The 21,325-nt window shown below is 42.3% G+C and overlaps 1 pseudogene; it reads left to right on the top strand.

The window, feature by feature from the left end:
- The window catches only part of LOC127587185 (deleted in malignant brain tumors 1 protein-like), a 143,103-nt pseudogene that overhangs the window by 58,330 nt on the left and 63,448 nt on the right, over positions 1 to 21,325 (top strand).

Raw genomic sequence — 21,325 nt, 5'->3', positions numbered from 1 at the left:
ATGGATCAGCGCAGATAGCGGTAAAAGTCAGCTTGAACGTGGTGGGCGAACATGCCCATTTCGGTGCTGAACGTCTCTTGGACCCTAACACTCCACTGCTCTCTGAAGTCTTAGTCGGCTATTCCGCATTGGGGCGCTAAATTAAGAGGCCTGTCGGTGGGTAGGCAACAGCTAACACTTAAGCAGCGAATGCAGGAATAACAACATTGATACTTTCTTTACCAGAGCAAAAACACAAAAGGCAAGGAAATAAAAACGTGGCTTGCAAAAGAAACAAAAGTTGAGGACAATATCATATCAAGACATAAACATATAACGTTGACATAAAAAGCAGCATGTTTGGAGATTTGGAATGCTTTATAACTGAGAAAAAGGAAAGATATGGGGAGAATAAAAGAACGTAGGGGAGGAAGCGTGCAAGGAACATAAAAGAGCTCCGTTGCATTAAAAAGAAACGGATTAGCAAAGGGAAAAGTATGCCCTCTCAGACAGTAACTGGAGAATTTATCATGGGAAATAAAGAAATGGCAAGAGAGTTGATCAAAAATTGTTGGTCTTTCTTGAGGGAAGAGTGGTTAGCGTAACGCTTGACAGCGACCCGGCTTCAATTCCGGCCACTGTCTGTGAGGAGTTTGTACGTTCTCCCGTGTCTGTGTGGGTTTCCTCCGGGTGCTCTGGTTTCCACCCACATTCCAAAGACGTACGGGTAGGTTAATATGGTTTTAAACTGGGCGGCGCGGACTCGTTGGGCCGGAAGGGCCTGTTACCATGCAGTAAACAAAAAAATTAAAAAATAACAAATAACTTCCCCAAAATACCAGGCAACCAAGAATCCAAACTGAAGCAACAATAAATGAGAGAAGGTTGGGGGGAAAAAGAAGTGGTGGCGAAATGAAGGAGTCTAAAAGTGGATAAATACTCAGTAGCTGATAATTTACATCTCAGTGTGTTAACAAAGGTGGAGATAGAATTAATGAGCATGTTGGTTTCTTCTTCCGAATTTCTAAAGGTAACGTAAGATATCTTGCAGAGTAATATATGGCAAATATAACCCAACGATTAAAGAAAAGAGAATATAGGTTCGGGGAAAATAAAACTATACGCCTGTTAGCCTCACATCGATGGTATGGAAATGCTCAAGTCGAGGGCTGTAGAATACTGGGTGAAGTCGACTCCACGTCGCAAGACCCACAATCACAGAACTCAGGCGTCTACCAAATAATTTATTTAACAGTTGCACAGTTAACACTCTGCTGCGCTGTGTGCTTCACCGCAAACCTTTCAGTTGCTGAGCTGTGTCCTTGTGGTCAAGCAAGGCAGACGTCACTTGCAAGGCTGTAAATAACTCGGTTGTTACTTCTGCAGAATACGGGGCAGTGGAGACTTTAGCAGTTAGATGCAGAAGTGAAAGATAGGAAGGGCCTCGAGGGGCATATATTTGTTGGCATTGGAGGGCAGTCGAATAATTCTGATGTACATTCCTAGAATTTCAATGTAACTTTTTAGGCAACGGCTTTCCTTCGTGTGCAAGGTGCCTTCGAGTTGCAGTAGGGGAGAATATCAATATTAATTACAAGATACTAGTACGGAAATATTGATGATTTTTTTTTTCAAGAGTTATTTGCGAATGCGGAAGAGTAAAAGCTCCTGTTCCTGTGTCTGTAAGAAATTCTATCGAGCTATGTCATTTTAAAATTATTAAACATATTAATCCCAGACCATTCAATAGCTTTATAACAGCTTGATAGAAGCTGCCCTTGAAGCTGATGGTACGTGCTTTCTGGATTCTGTATCTTCTGCCCGATGGGAGAGGGGAGAATAGAGAATCTCAGGGGTGGGAGGGGCCTTTGATTATACAGGCTGCTTTTTCGAGGCAGCGGGAAGTGTAGAAAGAGTCCATGGATGGGAGGCGGGTTTCAGTGATGTGCCGAGCTATGTCCACAACTCTGCAGTTTCTTGCAGTCTCGGGCAGAACAGTGGCCGTCCAAAGCAGCGATTATCCGGATAGGATACTTTCTATGGTGTATCTATAAAAAATAGTGAGGGTCAATGGGGACAAGCCGTATTTCTTTAACCTCCTGAGGATGCAGGGTCACTTCTCAGCTTTCTTAGAAACATAGAAACATAGAAAAACTACAGCACAATTCAGGCCCTTTGGCCCACAAAGCTGTGCCGAACATGTGCCTACCCTAGAAATTACTAGGCTTATCCATCATTTTTCTCACTTCATGTACATATCCAACAGTCTCTTAAAAGACCCTATCGTATCCACCTCCACCACCGTTTCCGGCAGCCAATTCCACGCACTCACCACTCTCTGAGTAAATAACTTACCCCTGACATCTCCTCTGTACCTACTCCCCACCACCTTAAACCTATGTCCTCTTTGTGGCCACCATTTCAGCCCTAGGGAAAGGCCTCTGACTATCAACCCGATCAATCCCTCTCATCATCTTATACACCTCTATCAGGTCCCCCCCCCTCATCCTACGTCGTTCCAAGGCGAAAAGACCAAGTTCCCTCAACCTGCTTTCATACGGCATGCTCCGCATTCCAGGCATCATCCTTGTAAATCTTCTCTGCTCTATCTTTCTATGGCTACCACATCCTTCCTGTAGTGAGGCGACCAGAACTGAGCATAATGCTCAGTGGGGTCTGACCAGAGCCCTATATAGCCGTAACAATACCTCACTGCTCCTAAATTCAATTCCCCGATTAATGAAGGACAATACACCATTTGTCTTCTGAACCACAGCGTCAAAATGCGCAGCCACTTTGATCGTTCTATGGACTCGGACCGCAAGATCCCTCTGATCCTCCACACTGCCAAGAGTCCTATCACTAATACTATTTTCTTCCATTATAACACTATATTCTGCCATCGTATACGATATTCTTCCATCATAATACTGTATTCTGCCATTATAATACTATATTCTGCCATCATAGCTGTGGTGTCTCCGTGGTTGGATCAGAACAGGCTATTGGTGATGTTCACTCCCAGGAACTTGAACCTCTCAACCCTGTCAGCCTCTGCATCATTGATGTAGACAGGAGCATGTGCGCCGCCCCCTTCCTGAAGTCAATAACCAGTTATTTTGTTTTGCTGACATTGAGGGGAAGGTTGTTGCCATGGCACTACGTCACTAAGCTCGCTAGCTCCTTCCTGTACTCTGACTCATGTCACAAACCAGCAACAAAAGAAACACACTGAGCATGATTTAGTAATAAAAACTATTTTATTAATCACTACTTATGATAATACGTAAAATAAAAGTAAAAATGTTAGTATGTTAGAATTCAAGAATGTTAAACCTCGAATGTTAACCCCAAAACTAAACTCTTCGTGTGTGTGTGTGACAAAGTCCAAAACTCCCAGTTCCGGAATGGTTCTTAAAGTTCAGTTCCGCAAGCCATAAGGTGAAACATGAGCAAGGGCTTCTTCAACAACCACCGTTGTCTGAAGATAAGATGTAGATGTAGAAAAACATAGAGAGAGTACATACGAAATTCAAATGTTCCACGATGGAACCCAAACGACACTCCAGTGTTTACTCGGTAGTGACTTCCTCACCCCGAAAAGCATCCGAACCGTGGTCGTCCACACACAAATACCTGTTTCCTTCTACAGGTCAGCAACAAAGTGAACTCCACCGGATTACTTCCAACTTCCATACATGGATTTCTATGGCAAACACAGTTATTGTTTCTCATCCATCGATAGAGAAAACAAGCAGGCTGGTGTCTCTCTCCCTTCTCTCTCTCTCTCCTTCTTCTTCTTCTTACTTCTTCAACAACGTCATTACGTCCTTTATCTTCTATTGACGTAAGCACGCCCCACACACACATACACACAATCTCTATCTTAAAGGGACTTTCACTGAGTCCGTAACACCTCCCACCTAAAAAAAAATTTTCCCAAGAAAACTTTAACTGCGCATACAGTTAGTAATGTTAATAATTATCATGCTACACAACTACAGACTATCAGATTAGTACAGATACATGTTTCCCATTTAACATCGGGAAAGACAATCAGCAATCACATTATCTTTGCCTTTAATGTGAGTTATCATGAGATCAAACTCTTGCAAAATTAAACTCCAGTTTAACAGCCTTCTGTTCTTGTTTTTGACTCGGCTCAGAAACACCAATGGGTTATGATCTGTATACACAGTCAATGGTTTCTGAGCGGTGCAAACATATACACTGAAATGTTGCAAGGCTAAAACAAGCGACAGTAATTCTTTCTCTATGGTGGAATAATTCTTTTGATGCTCATTAAATTTCTTTGAAAAGTAAGCTACAGGATGGTCAATATCATCAAGGTCACCCTTCTGCAACAACACAGCTCCTGCAGCTTCATCACTGGCATCTACTGCTAATGAAAATGGCTTTTCAAAGTCAGGTGTTCTGAGCACAGGATGGTAGCATAAAATGGCTTTCAGCTTCTTAAATGCTTCTTGACAAGAATCTGTCCAAACAAACTTTACTCCCTTCTTCAGAAGATTAGTTAGGGGAAGAGCAATATCAGCAAAATTTTTACAAAATTTTCGATAATATCCAACCATTCCCAAAAATCTTCTAACAGTCCTTGTACCTGTGGGAATAGGGAACTCAGATATTGCTTGAACTTTTGCCTGAACAGGAGCTTGCTTGCCTTGACCTACAACATAACCAAGATACGTCACAGTGGCATGGCCAAATTCACTTTTAGCCAAGTTAACTGTAAGGTTAGCCTTGGAAAGTCTTTCAAACAACCTTTCTAAAGCAGAGATGTGATCTTCCCAAGTATCATTCCCAGTCACTAAGTCGTCAATGTAGGCATCTGTATGTTTTAACCCATGAATCACTGAATTAATCATTCTTTGAAATGTTGCCGGAGCATTTTTCATTCCAAATGGCAAAACATTGTATTCATACAATCCAGAAGGGGTTACAAAGGCTGATATCTCTCGTCCTCTATCTGTTAATGGAACACACCAGTACCCTTTTAATAGGTCAATGTTTGTAAGAAATTTTGCCTTTCCCACTCTGTCTATGCAATCATCCACCCTAGGAATAGGGTAAGCATCTGACTTTGTTACAGCATTCACTTTCCTGTAATCTGTGCAAAATCTAACAGTTCCATCAGGTTTAGGTACAATAACACAGGGCGAACTCCAATTTGAAGTTGAATGTCTAATAATATCATTTTCCAAGATGTACTTTATTTCCTGATCAACAAGTTTACTTTTTTCCACATTCATTCGATATGGGTGTTGTTTGATTGGTTTTGCATCCCCAACATCCACATCATGGGTAATTATCGATGTTCTGTTTGGAACATCTGGGAACAAATTTTTAAATTTTAAAATTAATTCTCTCATCTGTTGTTTTTGTGAAACTTGTAAATGGTCCAACTTCGTTTCACGGTTCTCCATGATATTTTGGTTTTTTAGTTTCGATGGAACAATATTTGGTCTAAATTGGCCTTCCTCAACATCAACATCAGGCATTCTAGAAACAACCTTTACACCATCCACCAAGGTCACAACTGAATCCCTCTCATAATAAGGTTTTAGCATGTTTACATGACAGAGTTGTGTTTTCTTGCGTCTATCTGGTGTTTTGATTATATATGTTAGATCAGTCACTCGAGATTCAATAACATAGGGTCCAGAAAAACGAGATTGCAAGGGATTATTTTGGCTAGGGAAAAAATACCAACACCTTTTGCCCCACTGCGAATGTCCTAGGCCGAGCACGTCTATCAAAATATGTCTTCATTCTTATCTGGCTTGTTTTCAAATTCTCTCTCGCTAGCTGGCAGACTCTCTCCAACCGAGTTTTAAATTTTTGGACATAGTCCAACAGACTCAAGTGAACTTCCTCATTAACCCACTGCTCTCTTAACAACTCCAAAGGTCCTCTCACCCTATGTCCAAACACAAGCTCAAACGGACTAAATCCTATTGACTCCTGGATCGATTCTCTAACGGAAAACAAAAGTAAATGGATACCTTCGTCCCAATCCTTGGTGTTTTCAAAGCAATAATTCTTCAGCATATTTTTGAGAGTAGAATGAAATCTCTCCAGAGCTCCTTGAGATTCTGGGTGATATGCAGATGATACAATCTGCTTTGCTCCCAGCTCATAGACTATTTGTTGAAAACTTTTTGACATAAAATTACTACCTTGATCAGATTGGATTTCTTTTGGCAAACCAAACAAGGTAAAAAAAATTTCAAGAGCCTTTGACACCGTCTTGGCCTTAATATTTCTAAGGGGTATTGCCTCTGGAAATCTAGAAGTGGCACACATGATGGTTAACAAATACTGATTTCCAGTCTTAGACTTTGGTAATGGGCCAACACAGTCCACAATCACCTTCGAAAAGGGCTCCCCAAAAGCAGGAATTGGTTTCAATGGAGCCACAGGGGGTTTTTGATTTGGTTTACCCACCATCTGACATGTGTGGCAGGTTCGACAAAACATCACCACATCTTTTCTCAAACCAGGCCAATAGAATTGTTTCAAGATCTTCCCTACAGTTTTATTCACCCCAAAATGACCACCCAAAGGCATACTATGGGCCAGGTTTAAAATCTCATCTCTATAAACTTTTGGAACAACAACCTTATGAATAACTTCCCATTCCTCAGTAACAGGAACATGAGGAGGTCTCCATTTCCTCATTAACACTCCATTTTTGACATAGTATCCAGTTGGCACTTTTTCAATCTCCTCACATGAGAGTGCTTTTTCTTTCAATTCTGTCAACTCAGGATCCTTTGTCTGTTCCAACATAAACTCCTTCCTCGACAAAGACAAATCTTTAAATTCAGGCTCACTATAAGGATGTTGATCAGTGAAGACAGAAAAGTCTCAGATAAGGCATCATAATTTTCTTCCTGTTTAGGACTGTCACAAGGAACTACATCAGACTGCACCGGACTGTCTGTCTTGGCTAATTCTTTAGCTCTAGCTCGAGTCACCGCACATGATGGGTAAACATCTGGATCATTCTCAGACTCATCAATCCTTGGTTTGGTTGTTAACCGTACCACAGGATCACTTTCTCCATCTGCAAGGTCATTTCCCAATAACAAAGAAACTCCTTCCACTGGCAAACTAGGTATTATCCCTATCTCGACTGGTCCTTCTACGAACTTTGACTTTAAAATCACCCTGTGAAAAGGGACAGACATGGTCTCACCTGTAACGCCTCGTACTAGATTTACTTCACCAGTGTCACTTTCCTCACCAAAATTTAATACACTGTCCAGCAAGAGAGATTGACTAGCCCCAGTATCTCTAAGAATTTTCACTGGCACCTGGGGTGACTCATCATTCAGTGAAACAAAACCCTCTGATACATACGAACGGAATTCTTTTCTCACCTCCTCCAACTTTTCCGCTTTTCCCTCTTGCAAAGACTGATCTTTAACAGCATCTCCTGAACCTTTTTGATTTTTAATTGCCTGAAAGCAAGCATTGGGCCCAGCTTCCTTCTTTTTCTTCAAAAGGGCACAATTAGATATCACGTGGCCAGGTTTCCTACAGTAATAACAAGTACGCTCAACAGATTTCTCCAGCCCTGGCTTCTTTTCATCTTTTCCTTTTTGATTACCTCCCAATTTAATCTCTGGTTTACCTGGATTGTCTTTGTAACTCTTTTGAAAGGTTTTAGGTTGTCCCCATTTGGATTTATGGGTTAAAGCATAATCATCTGCCAACCTAGCAGTTTCTTGTAAAGTTTCCACTGCCTTTTCATTTAAATATGTTGTTAATTCAGCTGGAACACATCTTTTAAAGTCTTCCACTAGTATCAATTCTTTCAATTTATCAAAATCCCCAACTACATTTTTAGCCAGGCACCATCGTTCAAAACATATTCTCTTTCCATTGGCAAATTCCATATAAGTCTGATCTGCAGATTTCCTCAAGTCTCTGAGTTTTTGTCTATAAGCCTCAGGGACCAATTCATAGGCCTTCAAAATAGCTTGTTTTACCTTGGTATAATCAGCTGCATCCTCAACAAACAAAGCAGAATAAGCTTTTTGAGCTTTACCTTTAATCACACTCTGTACCATAAGAGCCCATCCTTTCCTTGGCCAGTTTGAACTCACAGCAACCTTTTCAAAATGTTGGAAATACTGATCAACCTGATCTTCTTCAAACGGAGGGACTAATCGAACCTCCCTGCTGGCTGAAAAACCATCATCAGAATCAGATTCCGAACTCCTACGCTTCATTTGTAACTCATGCTGCCTCTGTTTCTCCTTTTCCTCACTATCCAGCTCCATCCTCTTCAATTACATCTGCTTCATTGCTAGATCAGCCTCTATCTTCATCTGAGTTATCTTTTGTTCAGCCTCTAATTTCTTTTGTTCGGCCTCTAATTTCTCTCGCTCGGCCTCTAATCTCTTTTGCTCTCGTTCAGCTTCTAATTTCTTTTGCTCTCGTTCAGCCTCTATCTTTAACTGGGTTTGCTCTCGTTCAGCTTCTATCTTTGCCAGCTGCACCTGTGCCTCAGAAATTGCTATTTCACTGCCAGGAAACTGTTTTAACACTTCCTTCTCAAACACCTTCTTTTCCACATAATGGCCAGCTATCAGTCTCTGAATATCTGCCTTTCTCATAGACTGCTTTACTTCTGTAAGGTTTAAACTTGTAGCAATCTTTATCAAATCATCCTTTTTCGCCACCTCCAATCCTTTTTGGGTTGGTGACTCCAAAAATACCTTAATATCCATTGCTGCTGGTTTCCACACACACAAGCCAATTAAAAAGAATTTATGAGACCTCCCTCAAAAATCTTTGGATTGAATCCCGAACAAATCTCGTCAATCTGGGGTACAATCCCAGACGACACTCGTTAACCTTGGGAACTATCCCGGGCGAATCTCGTTAACCTTGGGAACTATCCCGGACGAGCCCCCAATTTTGTCACGAACCAGCAGCAAAAGAAACACACTGAGCATGATTTAGTAATAAAAACTATTTTATTAATCACTACTTATGATAATACGTAAAATAAAAGTAAAAATGTTAGTATGTTAGAATTCAAGAATGTTAAACCTCGAACGTTAACCCCAAAACTAAACTCTTCGTGTGTGTGTGTGACAAAGTCCAAAACTCCCAGTTCCGGAATGGTTCTTAAAGTTCAGTTCCGCAAGCCATAAGGTGAAACATGAGCAAGGGCTTCTTCAACAACCACCGTTGTCTGAAGATAAGATGTAGATGTAGAAAAACATAGAGAGAGTACATACGAAATTCAAATGTTCCACGATGGAACCCAAACGACACTCCAGTGTTTACTCGGTAGTGACTTCCTCACCCCGAAAAGCATCCGAACCGTGGTCGTCCAGATACAAATACCTGTTTCCTTCTACAGGTCAGCAACAAAGTGAACTCCACCGGATTACTTCCAACTTCCATACATGGATTTCTATGGCAAACACAGTTATTGTTTCTCATCCATCGATAGAGAAAACAAGCAGGCTGGTGTCTCTCTCCCTTCTCTCTCTCTCTCCTTCTTCTTCTTCTTACTTCTTCAACAACGTCATTACGTCCTTTATCTTCTATTGACGTAAGCACGCCCCACACACACATACACACACTCTCTATCATAAAGGGACTTTCACTGAGTCCGTAACACTCATCATGTTTTGAGATACGGCCCACAACGGTGGCATCAGCTACAAACTTGTAGATTTCGCTAGAGCAGAATCTGGCCACACAGTCGTGAGTGCACTGGGAGGCAAGTCGGAGGCTGAGGAGACAGGCTTGTGGGCAACAGTTTTAAGGATAATAGTGGCGAATGTGTTGCTGGCTATCTCTACTGCTAGCTGTCCCTTGGTCAGTAAGTCAAGGATCCAGTTGCAAATGGAAGTGTTGAGTCCCAGGTCCAGGAGTTGGGAGATATGTTTAATAGAATTATAGTTTTGAAGGCTGAGATGCAGTCTGACATCGGAGGTTTTACTATCAGATGCTCCAGAGATGAGTGTAGTGCCAAGGAGATGGCATCCGCCATGGACCTGTTTCGGCTGTCGGCAAATTGCAGTGGGTTAAGGTTGCCTGGGAGGCTGGAGTTGATGCATGCCATGACCAGCCTCTCGAAGCACTTCATGATGGTGAATGTCAGAGCCACCAGGCGGTAGTCATCAAGGCACGTTATCTTTTGTTTTCTTAGGTAATGGAATGATAGTGGTCTTCTGCAAGCAGGCGGGGAACCTCAGATTGAACATGAAATGTTTGAGGAGGCAACATCGAAGATCTTTGAGCTTTCCACATTTGATGTAGTGTACAGAGATTTTAGCAAGGCATTTGAAATTACCCCACCGAACTTACCTAGCAAAGAAGTTAAAATTGCATTTGATTCAAGGGATACTGGGAAGGTGTATGAATATGGCATAATGTGACAAGGCAATATTTAAGGATTACGATCTACCTACGTTGGTTCAGTCCTATGCGGTCATTGGGTATGTCTGTACGTCATCTGTTTCTCGTCAACAACTAAGCAAAATTAACACAGATCCAGCAATGGATTTACGAGCACAACGCATTAATTCTCGTTCAGAGAAACCAGAGATAAGCTTGACGAAATGTCACCTAAAGCACCACATACAACGGTAACGATAGGTTAACGGCTCTGTTCATGCCTTGAAACCGCCATTAACGGGTATATAATGGCCAAAAGCAAGGAAAACAATGGAAAGAGAAAGTGAACTCAAACAAAGCTCATCAAGTTTCTCAGACGTAATTTATTCTCTCCCTTACGTTTCAGAGGTTGATATAAGGCTAGTTGACGGCAGCGATCGTTGTTCGGGAAGAGTGGAGGTGAAATACAATGGACAGTGGGGGACGGTTTGCGACGACGGCTGGGATGTCGAAGACTGCAAGGTTGTTTGCAAGCAGCTTGGCTGCGGATCTCCTGCAGCAGTAGTTTCAGGAGGAAAGTTCGGGCAAGGGAGTGGAAACATCTGGATGGACGATGTCACATGCAATGGACGTGAACCTTCCCTTTGGGAATGCTCCTTTCCAGGATGGGGGATTAACAACTGCGGTCACCAAGAAGATGCAGGCGTGAAGTGTATGGAAGGCAAGTACACGATGTTAAACTATGAGGAGAATTTTCGTTCGTGTTTGTATTTGGTGTGAACAGAGTAGGTTTAAATCATTGCATTTGTATCAATGAAATTCAAACACCGTCAATACCACGCCGTGAGATTTTCCAGAGCGTTCACACGTTCTGGACGAAGTAAGTACTTAATACCTACAATTATGTCATCAACTGAAGGTAACTGTGAGTTAATTCTGTCGTCGTGTTCTGTCCCATTGGTTTTCCGATGGATGTGGATATTCCAAAACTCTTACACGGTGCCCAACCCACAGGGAAGGCAACGCTGATTGAGGTGTAATAAAGCACGCAGATCTGATAATACGTTCGTGAAAGGTGATTCCTGTTTTAGGAATGGAGATATTGATGTATGGTACATGTGCTGATATCCATTTGCATATACCATGTGGAAGTTAAATAGTCCAAGGAGAGTATAACAATGCAGATAATATTTTTATCCATGATTGCAATTCAATTTGTGTACAGACGTCAATTTACAGATTTTTGCAAGCGTCTGTCTCAGTTCTCTTCCAAGTGTGCAGTTGTGGGAAGTTGCCAGAATTCAGTAAAAGGAAAGTAGCGATAAGAAATCCCATGAAATTTGTGCGCATAACTGGACGTTAAAGAGCAGGTGTCACAGCTGAACGGGATCATGCAAAAATAAATAGCATGTGGCGCAGTGGACTCAGTACACTGTACCCTGACTTGTAATTCTATCACACTTGAAAATCATCAGCAGGTTGCAATTCATGTGGATTAAGATATGGGCGCAGAATTGTGGATTTGGAATTTGTTCTTTGGATATTGATTTTGATTTTTCAGCGGAAGCTCTGAGTTACTTAAGTAGCTTTACAGTGGAAATAAGAGGTGAAATGTCAAATTACAGAGGTACACTGTTATCCGTTGGATCACTCCATTCATAGAGATGCCTTGGTCAGAAACAGAGAACAGAACTGGCGATCAAGACATTTTTCTCGAACATCGGAGTAAATTTTTGCTTACTCCCTCATTTCAGAGGTTGCTATAAGGCTCGCTGATGGCAGCAATCGTTGTTCTGGAAGAATGGAGGTGAAATACAATGGTCAGTGGGGGACGGTTTGCGACGACAACTGGGATATGGAGGACTCCAAGGTTGTTTGCGAACAGCTTGGTTGTGGATCTTCCGCAGCAGCTGTTACCGGAGCAGGGTTCGGGCAAGGGAGCGGGAACATTTGGATGGACGATGTCACCTGCAATGGAAATGAAACTTCCCTTTGGGAATGCTCCTTCCTAGGATGGGGGATTAACAACTGCGGTCACCAAGAAGATGCCGGCGTGAAATGTACAGAAGGCAAGTACATGATGTTACAAATGAGCAGAATTTTCGTTCATGTATATATTTAGTGTGAACAGAGTAGGTTTATATAATTTCGTTTGTTTCATTGAAATCCAAGCACCGTCGTGAGATTTTCCAGAGAGCACGTACGTCCTGGACGAAGTAGGTACTTAATACCTTTCATTATATCATCACGCGAATGTAGGGGTGAGTTAATTCACTCATCGTATTCTGTCCCATTGGTTGTCCGATGGATATGGATGTTCCAGAATTCTTCCACCGTCCCCGATGCACAGGGTAGGCAACACTTGGTGAGGTGTAATACAACACGCAGATCTGTTAATATTTTCTTGAAAGCTGCTTCCTGTTTTATAAATGGAGATATTGATGTTTAATGCATGAACTGATATCCATGTGCACATTCCATGTGAAAATAGTCCAAGTAAAGGATAACAATGCCGATAATATTTTTATCCATGATTGCAATTCCACTTATGTACAGACATTAATTTACAGATTTTTGCAAGGGTGTCTCTCAGGGTATTCCAACAGTGCAATTGTGGGAAGTTGCCAGAATTCAGTAAAAGCAAAGTGGCGATGAGAAATCCCGCGAAATCCATGTGCATAACCGGACGTTAAAGAGCAGGTGTCACAGGTGAACGGGATCATTGCAACAAGAGATGGCACGTGGCGCAGCGCTCTCACTCCACTTTATCCTGCCTTGTAATTCTATAACACATGCAAAACATCGGCAGGTTGCAATTCATGCGGAGTAAGAAATGGGCGTGGAATTGTGGATTTGGAATTTGTTCTTTCGATTTTGATTTTGATTCTTCAGGGGAAGTGTTATGAGCAAATTGCTACTTGGTGAATATCCCTTTAAGGCACCTGGAGTGTAGAGTAGTACTGTGTGTGTGGCGTCATCAGGACAGCAAGATTATAACAACGTGCTGGCTGTTTTGCTCAGTGGGTCGGAGAGAGAAACAAGAGAGAGAGAGAGAGACACTGACTGCTGGTCTCTGTATCAATGGATGAAGAACCATAGCTGTGTCTGTCACTGACATCCATGTATAGATTTTTGGAGCAATCAAGTGGAGTCCACTTTGTCATTCATCTTTAGTGGAAAGCAGATACTTCTGTGGGCAGCCACATATCAAATGCCTTCGGGATAGCAGATACTTTGGAACAAATCAATGGATATATTCGTAGACTGACGTATCGTCTGGGTTCCATCGTAGATTTCGTAAATTCTCTCTACATTCTCTTTACGTTTTCTCTTCAGTCAACGGTAGTTTTTGCAAAAGCCTCTGCTCACATTTCACCTGATGACTTACTGAACTGTACTTTGAGAACTATTCCTAGACTTGGGGTTGGGGACTTGCCACACACCCACCTTGTGTTTAGTTTTGGGGATTATGTTTGATATCTAACGTTTTTACTTTTCTTCTTATTACAAGTAGTTATTAATTAAATAGTGTTTAACGCTTGTACATGAATCGGTGTTTCTATGGTTGCTGGTACGTATCCGAAGCTATGGTACTTAAAGAGATTTACAGTGGAAATGAGAGGTTAAATGTCAAATAACAGAGGTACATTGTTAACGGTTGGATGACACCATTCATGGAGACGCCTTGGTCAGAAACAAGGAATAGAACTGACGGTCAAGACATTTTTCTCGAAAATCACAGTAAATGTTTGCTTGCTCTCTCATTTCAGAGGTTGATATAAGGCTAGTTAATGGCAACAATCGTTGTTCGGGAAGAGTGGAGGTGAAATACAACGGAGAGTGGGGGACGGTTTGCGACGACAGCTGGGATATGGAAGACTCCAAAGTTGTTTGCAAACAGCTTGGTTGCGGATCTCCCGCTGCAGCTCTCTCCGAGGCAAAGTTCGGGCAAGGGAGTGGAAACATTTGGATGGACGATGTCACGTGCAATGGACGTGAAGCTTCACTATGGAAGTGCTCCTTCCGAGGATGGGGGACAAACAACTGCGGTCACCAAGAAGATGCAGGCGTGAAATGTATGGGAGGCAAGTACATGATGTTAAAATCCGAGGAGAATTTTCGTTCTTGTTTGTATTTGGAGTGAACAGAGTAGGTTTAAAACATTTCATTTGTATTAATGAAATTCAAACACCGTCAATACCACGTTGTGAGATTTTCCAGAGAACCAGCACGTCCTGGAAGAAGGAGGTAACTAATACTCACTGTTATGTCATGACGTGAAGGTAACTGTGAGTTAATTATGTCATCGTGTTCTGTCCCATTGGTTCTCCGATGGATGTGGATGTTCCAGAATTTATCTACGGTCCCGGATCTACAGGGAAGGCAACACTGATTGACGTGTAATAGACCATGCTAATCTGTTTATATGTTCGTGAAAGGTGCTTCCTATTTTAGAAAGGGAGGTATAATGTATAATGAATGTACTGACATGCATTTGCATATCCCATGTGAAAGTTAAGGAGTCCAAGTAAAGCATAACAATACCAATAATATTTTTATCCATGATTGCGATTCCACTTGTGTACAGACATCAATATACATATTTTTTCATGCCTCTCTCTCAGCTGTATTCCAACAGTGCTACTGTGGGAAGTGCCAGAATTCAGTAAAAGGAAAGTAAAGATAAGAATTCCGGTGAAATCCATGCGCATAACTGGACGTTGAGGAGCAGGTGTCAGAGGTGAACGGGATCATTGCAACAAGAAATAGCACGTGGCGCAGCGCTCTCACTCCGCTGTATCCTGGAGTGTAATTTTATAACACATGCAAAACATCGGCAAGTTGAAATTAATGTGGAGTAAGAAATGGGCGTGATATTCTGGATTTGGAATTTGTTCTTTGGATTTTAACTTGGATATTTCAGGGGAAGCTGTAAGTCACTTAAATGAATTTATAGTGGAAACGAGAGGTTATACGTCAGATAACAGAAGTACATTGTTTTCGGTTGGATCACACCATCATGGAGACGCCTTGGTCAGAAACAAGGTATAGAACTGACGGTCAGGACATATTTCTCGAAACTCAGGTTACATTTTTGCTTGATCTCTCATTTCAGAAGTTGACATAAGGCTGGTTGATGGCAGCGATCGTTGTTCGGGAAGAGTGGAGGTAAAATACAATGGACAGTGGGGGACGGTTTGCGATGACGGCTGGGATATGGAAGACTCCAAGGTTGTTTGCAAACAGCTTGGTTGCGGATCTCCTGCTGCAGCTCTCTCCGGAGCAAAGTTCGGGCAAGGGAGTGGAAACATTTGGATGGACGATGTCACGTGCAATGGACGTGAAGCTTCACTTTGGGAATGCCCCTTCCCAGGATGGGGGAATCACAACTGCGGTCACGGAGAAGATGCAGGCGTGAACTGTACGGAAGGCAAGTACATGATTTTACACATGAGAATTTTCGTTCATATTTATATTTATTGTGAACAGAGTAGGTTTAACTAATTTGATTTGTGTTAATGAAATTCAAGCATCGTCGATACCTTGTCGTGAGATTTTCCAGAGAACACGCATGTCCTGGACGTAGTAGGTACTGAAATCTCACCGTTATATCATCACGTGAGAGTAACGGTGAATTACTTCATTCATCGCGTTCTGTCCCATTGGTTCTCCGTTGTAAGTGGATGTTCTAGAATTCTCCACGGTACCCGATCCACAGGGAAGGCAATACTTGCTGAGGTGTAATTCAGCACGCAGATCTGTTAATATGTTCGTGAAAGCTGCTTCCTGTTTTATAAATGGAGATATTGATGTTTAATGCATGTACTGATATGCATGTGCACATACCATGTGAAATTTAAATGGTCCAAGTAAAGGATAACAATGCCGATAATATTTTTATCCTTGATTGCAATTCCACTTATGTACAGACACCAATTTACGTATTTTTGCAAGCGTATCTCTCAGGTCTCTTCCAGCTGTTAAATTGTGGGAAGTTGCCAGAATTCAGTAAATCAAAGTAGTACGAGAAATCCAGTGAAATTCATGCGCATAACTGGACGTTAATGAGCAGGTGTCATTGGTGAACGAAATTTATTCAGACAAGAAATAGCACGTGGTGCAGAGCACTCACTGCACTGTAGACTGACATTTCGTTCTGTAACACTTGAAAAACATCGGCAGGTTGCAATTCATGTGGAGTAAGAAATGGGCGCAGAATTGTGGATTTGAAATTTGTTCTTTGGATTTTGATTTTTCAGCGGACGTTAAAAGTTACTTAAATATATTTACAGTGTAAATTAGAGGTTATATATCAGATTACAGAGGTACACTGCGATCGGTTGGATCACACCATTCATAGAGATGCCTTGGTCAGAAACAAGGAACACAACTGGAGATCAAGACATTTGTCTCGAAGATCGGAGTAAACTGTTGCTTACTCCCTCATTTCAGAGGTTGCTATAAGGCTCGCTGATGGCAGCAATCGTTGTTCTGGAAGAGTGGAGGTGAAATACAACGGAGAGTGGGGGACGGTTTGCGACGACGGCTGGGATATGGAAGACTCCAAGGTTGTTTGCAAACAGCTTGGTTGCGGATCTCCCGCTGCAGCACTCACCGGAGCAACGTTCGGAAATGGGAGTGGAAGCATTTGGATGGACGATGTCACGTGCAATGGAAGTGAACCTTCCCTTTGGGAATGCTCCTTCCCAGGATGGGGGATCAACAACTGTGTTCACGAGGAAGATGCAGGAGTGATCTGTTCGGAAGGCAAGTAAATAATTTTTAACTGATCAGGATTTTCGTTCAAGTTTTGTATTTGGTATTAACATTGTACGTTTACATAATTTTAGTTAAATGCTTTGAACAGTAGTATAGGTAACATTTGTAGGAAATGTGCCATTTTTAAAAATTTTATTTTCATTTTTGGGTTATTACTTTAGGTTTATAAATTCTCGCCATTTCAGTTATTTTGCCATAAAATTGATATCTTGATACCTTTGTGCATATTCCGTGGGAGAATTAAATATTCCAAATAAATTTAAACACCGGAGGTATTGTTTTTATTTGTGATTAAAAGCACACTTCGGTTTCGAAATCAATTTAATGGCTTTCAGAAACGGACCACTCAGGTTTGTTGAACGCGCAATTGTGGGCAGCTGCTACAATTTAGAATAAAAGGGAAATGAGAAGAAATTGTGAGAAATCTATGTGCATAGCTAAAGGTTAAGGACCAGGTTTCTAGAGATGAACAACGATCATTACAACAGCGGTTAGCGTGACGATTTACAGTGCCAGCGACCCGGGTTCAATTCCAGCCGTTGTCTGTAAGGAGTTTGTACTTTCTCCCTGTGTCTGCATGGGTTTCCTCCGGGTGCTCCGGTTTCGTCCCACATTCCAAAGAGGTACGGTTTAGGAAATTGTGGGCATACTATGTTGGCTCCGGATGCATAGTGACACTTGCAGGCTGCCCCCAGAACACTCTACACAAATGATGTATTTCACTGTGTGTGTTTGGATGTACATGTGTCAATGAAAGATACCTTAGGTGATACACTTCCCGTATAAAAGGTTGGATTACACCTTTCACTGAGATGTCATGGCCAGGAACAAAGGAAGGGACTGAAATTCTAGCTTCTTTTCTCGAAATTAAATGTAGTTATGCGGTGAAAAGTGCAGTCACATTACGAACATTTCTCATGAGTACAATTATCATCTCAGTTGATTTTAGTCCAAAGCAATTGATTTATTAAAATAAGTTTGCAATAGTACTGTGGCGGTGGAGTTCCTGGTGGGTGTACGTTTTTATATGGTGAATACGCCAACGAACTTACAATAGAACAGGTTAGTGGTAACGTGGTGAGAGCAGGGAACCATTAACAATCTTACTGTCGACGTTTGGGAAGAGGAGACAAATGTGATGGAATCCTTGTTCAAGGTGTAGAGTGAGATTGTAATTTGTAGAATCAGAAAACAGCGATCCGATCTGATCGCAGGAAATTGCGAATGCAGGAGGCGAGAGTTGGCTGTGTTAGATTGAGAATCTTACATGATGGTTTGATGGTTATTACGCAGGAGATATTCGGGAAAGAATAGATAAATGTATTACAACAGGTATTAGTTTTCCTGTCGGGCAGGGAAACAAAATACACCAGGAATCTATTCCACAGCGGCCTGCCAAGGAAATAGGGTAACATTTGATCCAATTTGGAAATATCTATAGTTACTAGAAAAGCAGCAGGCGTGAGAATTGGCAGCATTTTGGAATCCACCAAAGGAGGACAATACGATTGATGAAGAGTGGGAGGATGGAGTATCTGAGGAAACCGGCAAGTAGTAGAAAACTGACTATAAAAGCTTTTAGGAATATATGGTAAGTTAAAGAAAATAATTTAGCTCAGTCAATTGTAGGTTCACCGCGGGGAAAATATAATTCGGAACAGAGTCATGACAGGCGAAGGATATGTATACTTTGGTTCTTTCTCCGCAGACAATGACGCCAGTACTCTCCTAGATATCGAGGAGAACCAATGTTCCAGACAGCAGAAGAATCTGAGGGAAGTGCGTGGCTGAGGAGTTGTTGCAGGAGGAAAGATTTTAGATTTTTGGATCATTGGGATCTTTTCTGGGGAAGGTAGGACGTGTACAGAGTGGATAGGTTACACCTGAACTCGAGGGGGACCAATATCCCTGCAGGCAGATTTACGAGAGTGTTTCGGGAGGATGTAAACTAGTTTGCAAGGGGGATGGACGAAGCAAGGAGTAAAGTCAGATGTAACATACAGAGAGGTTTGAGGAAGGAGAATCAGAGTATAGGTATAAAAGTAGGAAGGCGGATGGACTAAAGTGCATTTACACAAATGAAAGAATTATCAGGAATAAGGGTGATGAAACGAGATCTTGGATAAATACATGGAACTATGATATTGTGGCTCTTGCAGAGACATGGCTGTCACCAGGGCAGGAATGGATATTGAATATTCCCGGATTTCAGTGTTTTAAGAAGGGGGAGGGGGAGGACAAGAGGAGAAGGGGCGGCGTTACTGGTCAATGTGCTATTACAGCTGCAGAAAGGGTGGATAATGTAGAAGGATCCTCTCTAGAGTCAGTATGAGTGGAAGTTAGGAGCAAGAAAGGAGAAGTTACTCTACTGAGAGCATTCTCTAGGCCTCCTGGTAGCAGCAAGGATAATAAGGAGCAGATTAGAAGGCAGATTTTGGAAAAGTGCAAGAATAACAGTGTTGTTATGATGGGAGACTTCAACTTCCCAGATATTGATTGGAAACTGCTTAGTGCCAACGTTTTCGACAGGGCAGAGAATGTTAAGTTTGTGCAGGACACATTCCTGTCACAGTATGTTGACAGGCCGACTAGAGGGAATACCATATCAGATCTCGCATTAGGCAATGAACCGGGTCAGGTGACATATCTATCAGTGGGTGAGCATTTGGGGGACAGTGATCACAACTCCATAACCTTTAGCATTGCCATGGACAAGGATAGGAGCAAAGAGGGCAGGAAATATTTAATTAGGGAAAGGCAAATTATGAGCCCGTAAGGCTAGAACTTGCGAGTGTAAATTGGGATGACATTTTTGAAGGGAAATGTCCTTTGGAGGTGTGGTCGTTGTTCAGGGATCTCTAGCAGGATGTTAGGGATAAATTTGTCCCAGTAAGACAGAGAAGGAATGGCAGGGTGGAGGAACCATCGGTGACAAGAAAGGTGAAACATCTAGTTAGGAGGAAGAAGGCAGCATACATAAGGAATAGGCAGCAAGGATCAGATAGGGCTCATGAGGATTATAGGGTATCAAGGAAGGTACTTAAGAAGGGGCTGAGGAGAGCAAAAAGGGGACTTGAAAAGGCCTTGGCTTGTCGGGTTAAGGAAAACCCCAAGGCATTATTCACTGATGGGAGGAGCAGAGGATGACGAGAGTAAAGGTAGGTCCGATTAGATACAAAGGTGGGAAGATGTGCCTGTAAGTTGTGGAAGTGGGTCAGGTCCTCAATGAATAATTCTCTTCAGTGTTCACCAAGTAGAGGGGTCTTGATGACGCTGAGGACAGTGTTGGTAAGGTTAATGTTCTAAATAATGTTGATGTCAAGAGAGAGGATGTGTTGGAGCTGTTAGAAAAGATTAGGACAGAAAGGTCCCCGGGGCCTGACGGAATATTCCCCAGGCTGCTCCGCGAAGCGAAGGAGGAGATTGCGGAACCGTTGGCTGGGATCTTTGAGTCCTTGTTGTCCACGGGAATGGTACCGGAGGATTGAAGGGTGGAAAATGTTGGCCCCTTATTCAAAAAAGGTAGTAGGGATAGTCTATATCTGTCGTGGGAAAGCAGCTGGTAATTATTCTTAGAGATAGGACCTACGGGAATTTAAGGAATCATGGTCTGATCAAGGACAGACAGCATAGCTTTGTGAAGGGAAGATCATGTCTCACAAGCCTGATAGGGTTCTTTAAGGGAGTGACCAGACAGATTGATGAGGGTAGTGCAGTAGATGTGGTCTACATGGATTTTAGTAAGGCATTCAACAAGGTTCCACATGGTAGGCTTCTTCAGGAGGTCAGAGGACATGGGATCCAGGGAGGCTTGCGTGTGGATTCAGAATTGTCTTGCCTGTCGAAAGACGAGGGCAGTGGTGGAGGGAGTCCATTCCGATTGGAGGGCTGTGACAAGTGGTGTCCCACAGGGATCGGTTCTGGGACCTCTACTTTGCGTGATATTTATTAATGACTTGGATGAGGGGGTGGAAGGGTAGATTAGCAAGTTTGCATACGGTGGTGTTGTGGATACTGTGGTGGGTTATCGAAGCTTACCAAGGGATATTGATAGGTTGGAGAGCTGGGCTGACAACTGGCATATGGAGTTCAATCCGGAGAAGATTGAGGTGGTGCACTTTGAAAGGACAAACTCGAACGTTAATGGCAGGATTCTGAGGAGTGTGGAGGAGAAGAGGGA

The sequence above is a fragment of the Pristis pectinata genome, chromosome 39 (assembly GCF_009764475.1).
Source record: "Pristis pectinata isolate sPriPec2 chromosome 39, sPriPec2.1.pri, whole genome shotgun sequence".
Lineage (NCBI taxonomy): Eukaryota > Metazoa > Chordata > Chondrichthyes > Rhinopristiformes > Pristidae > Pristis > Pristis pectinata.
This window is presented reverse-complemented; position numbering and strand designations above follow the sequence as displayed.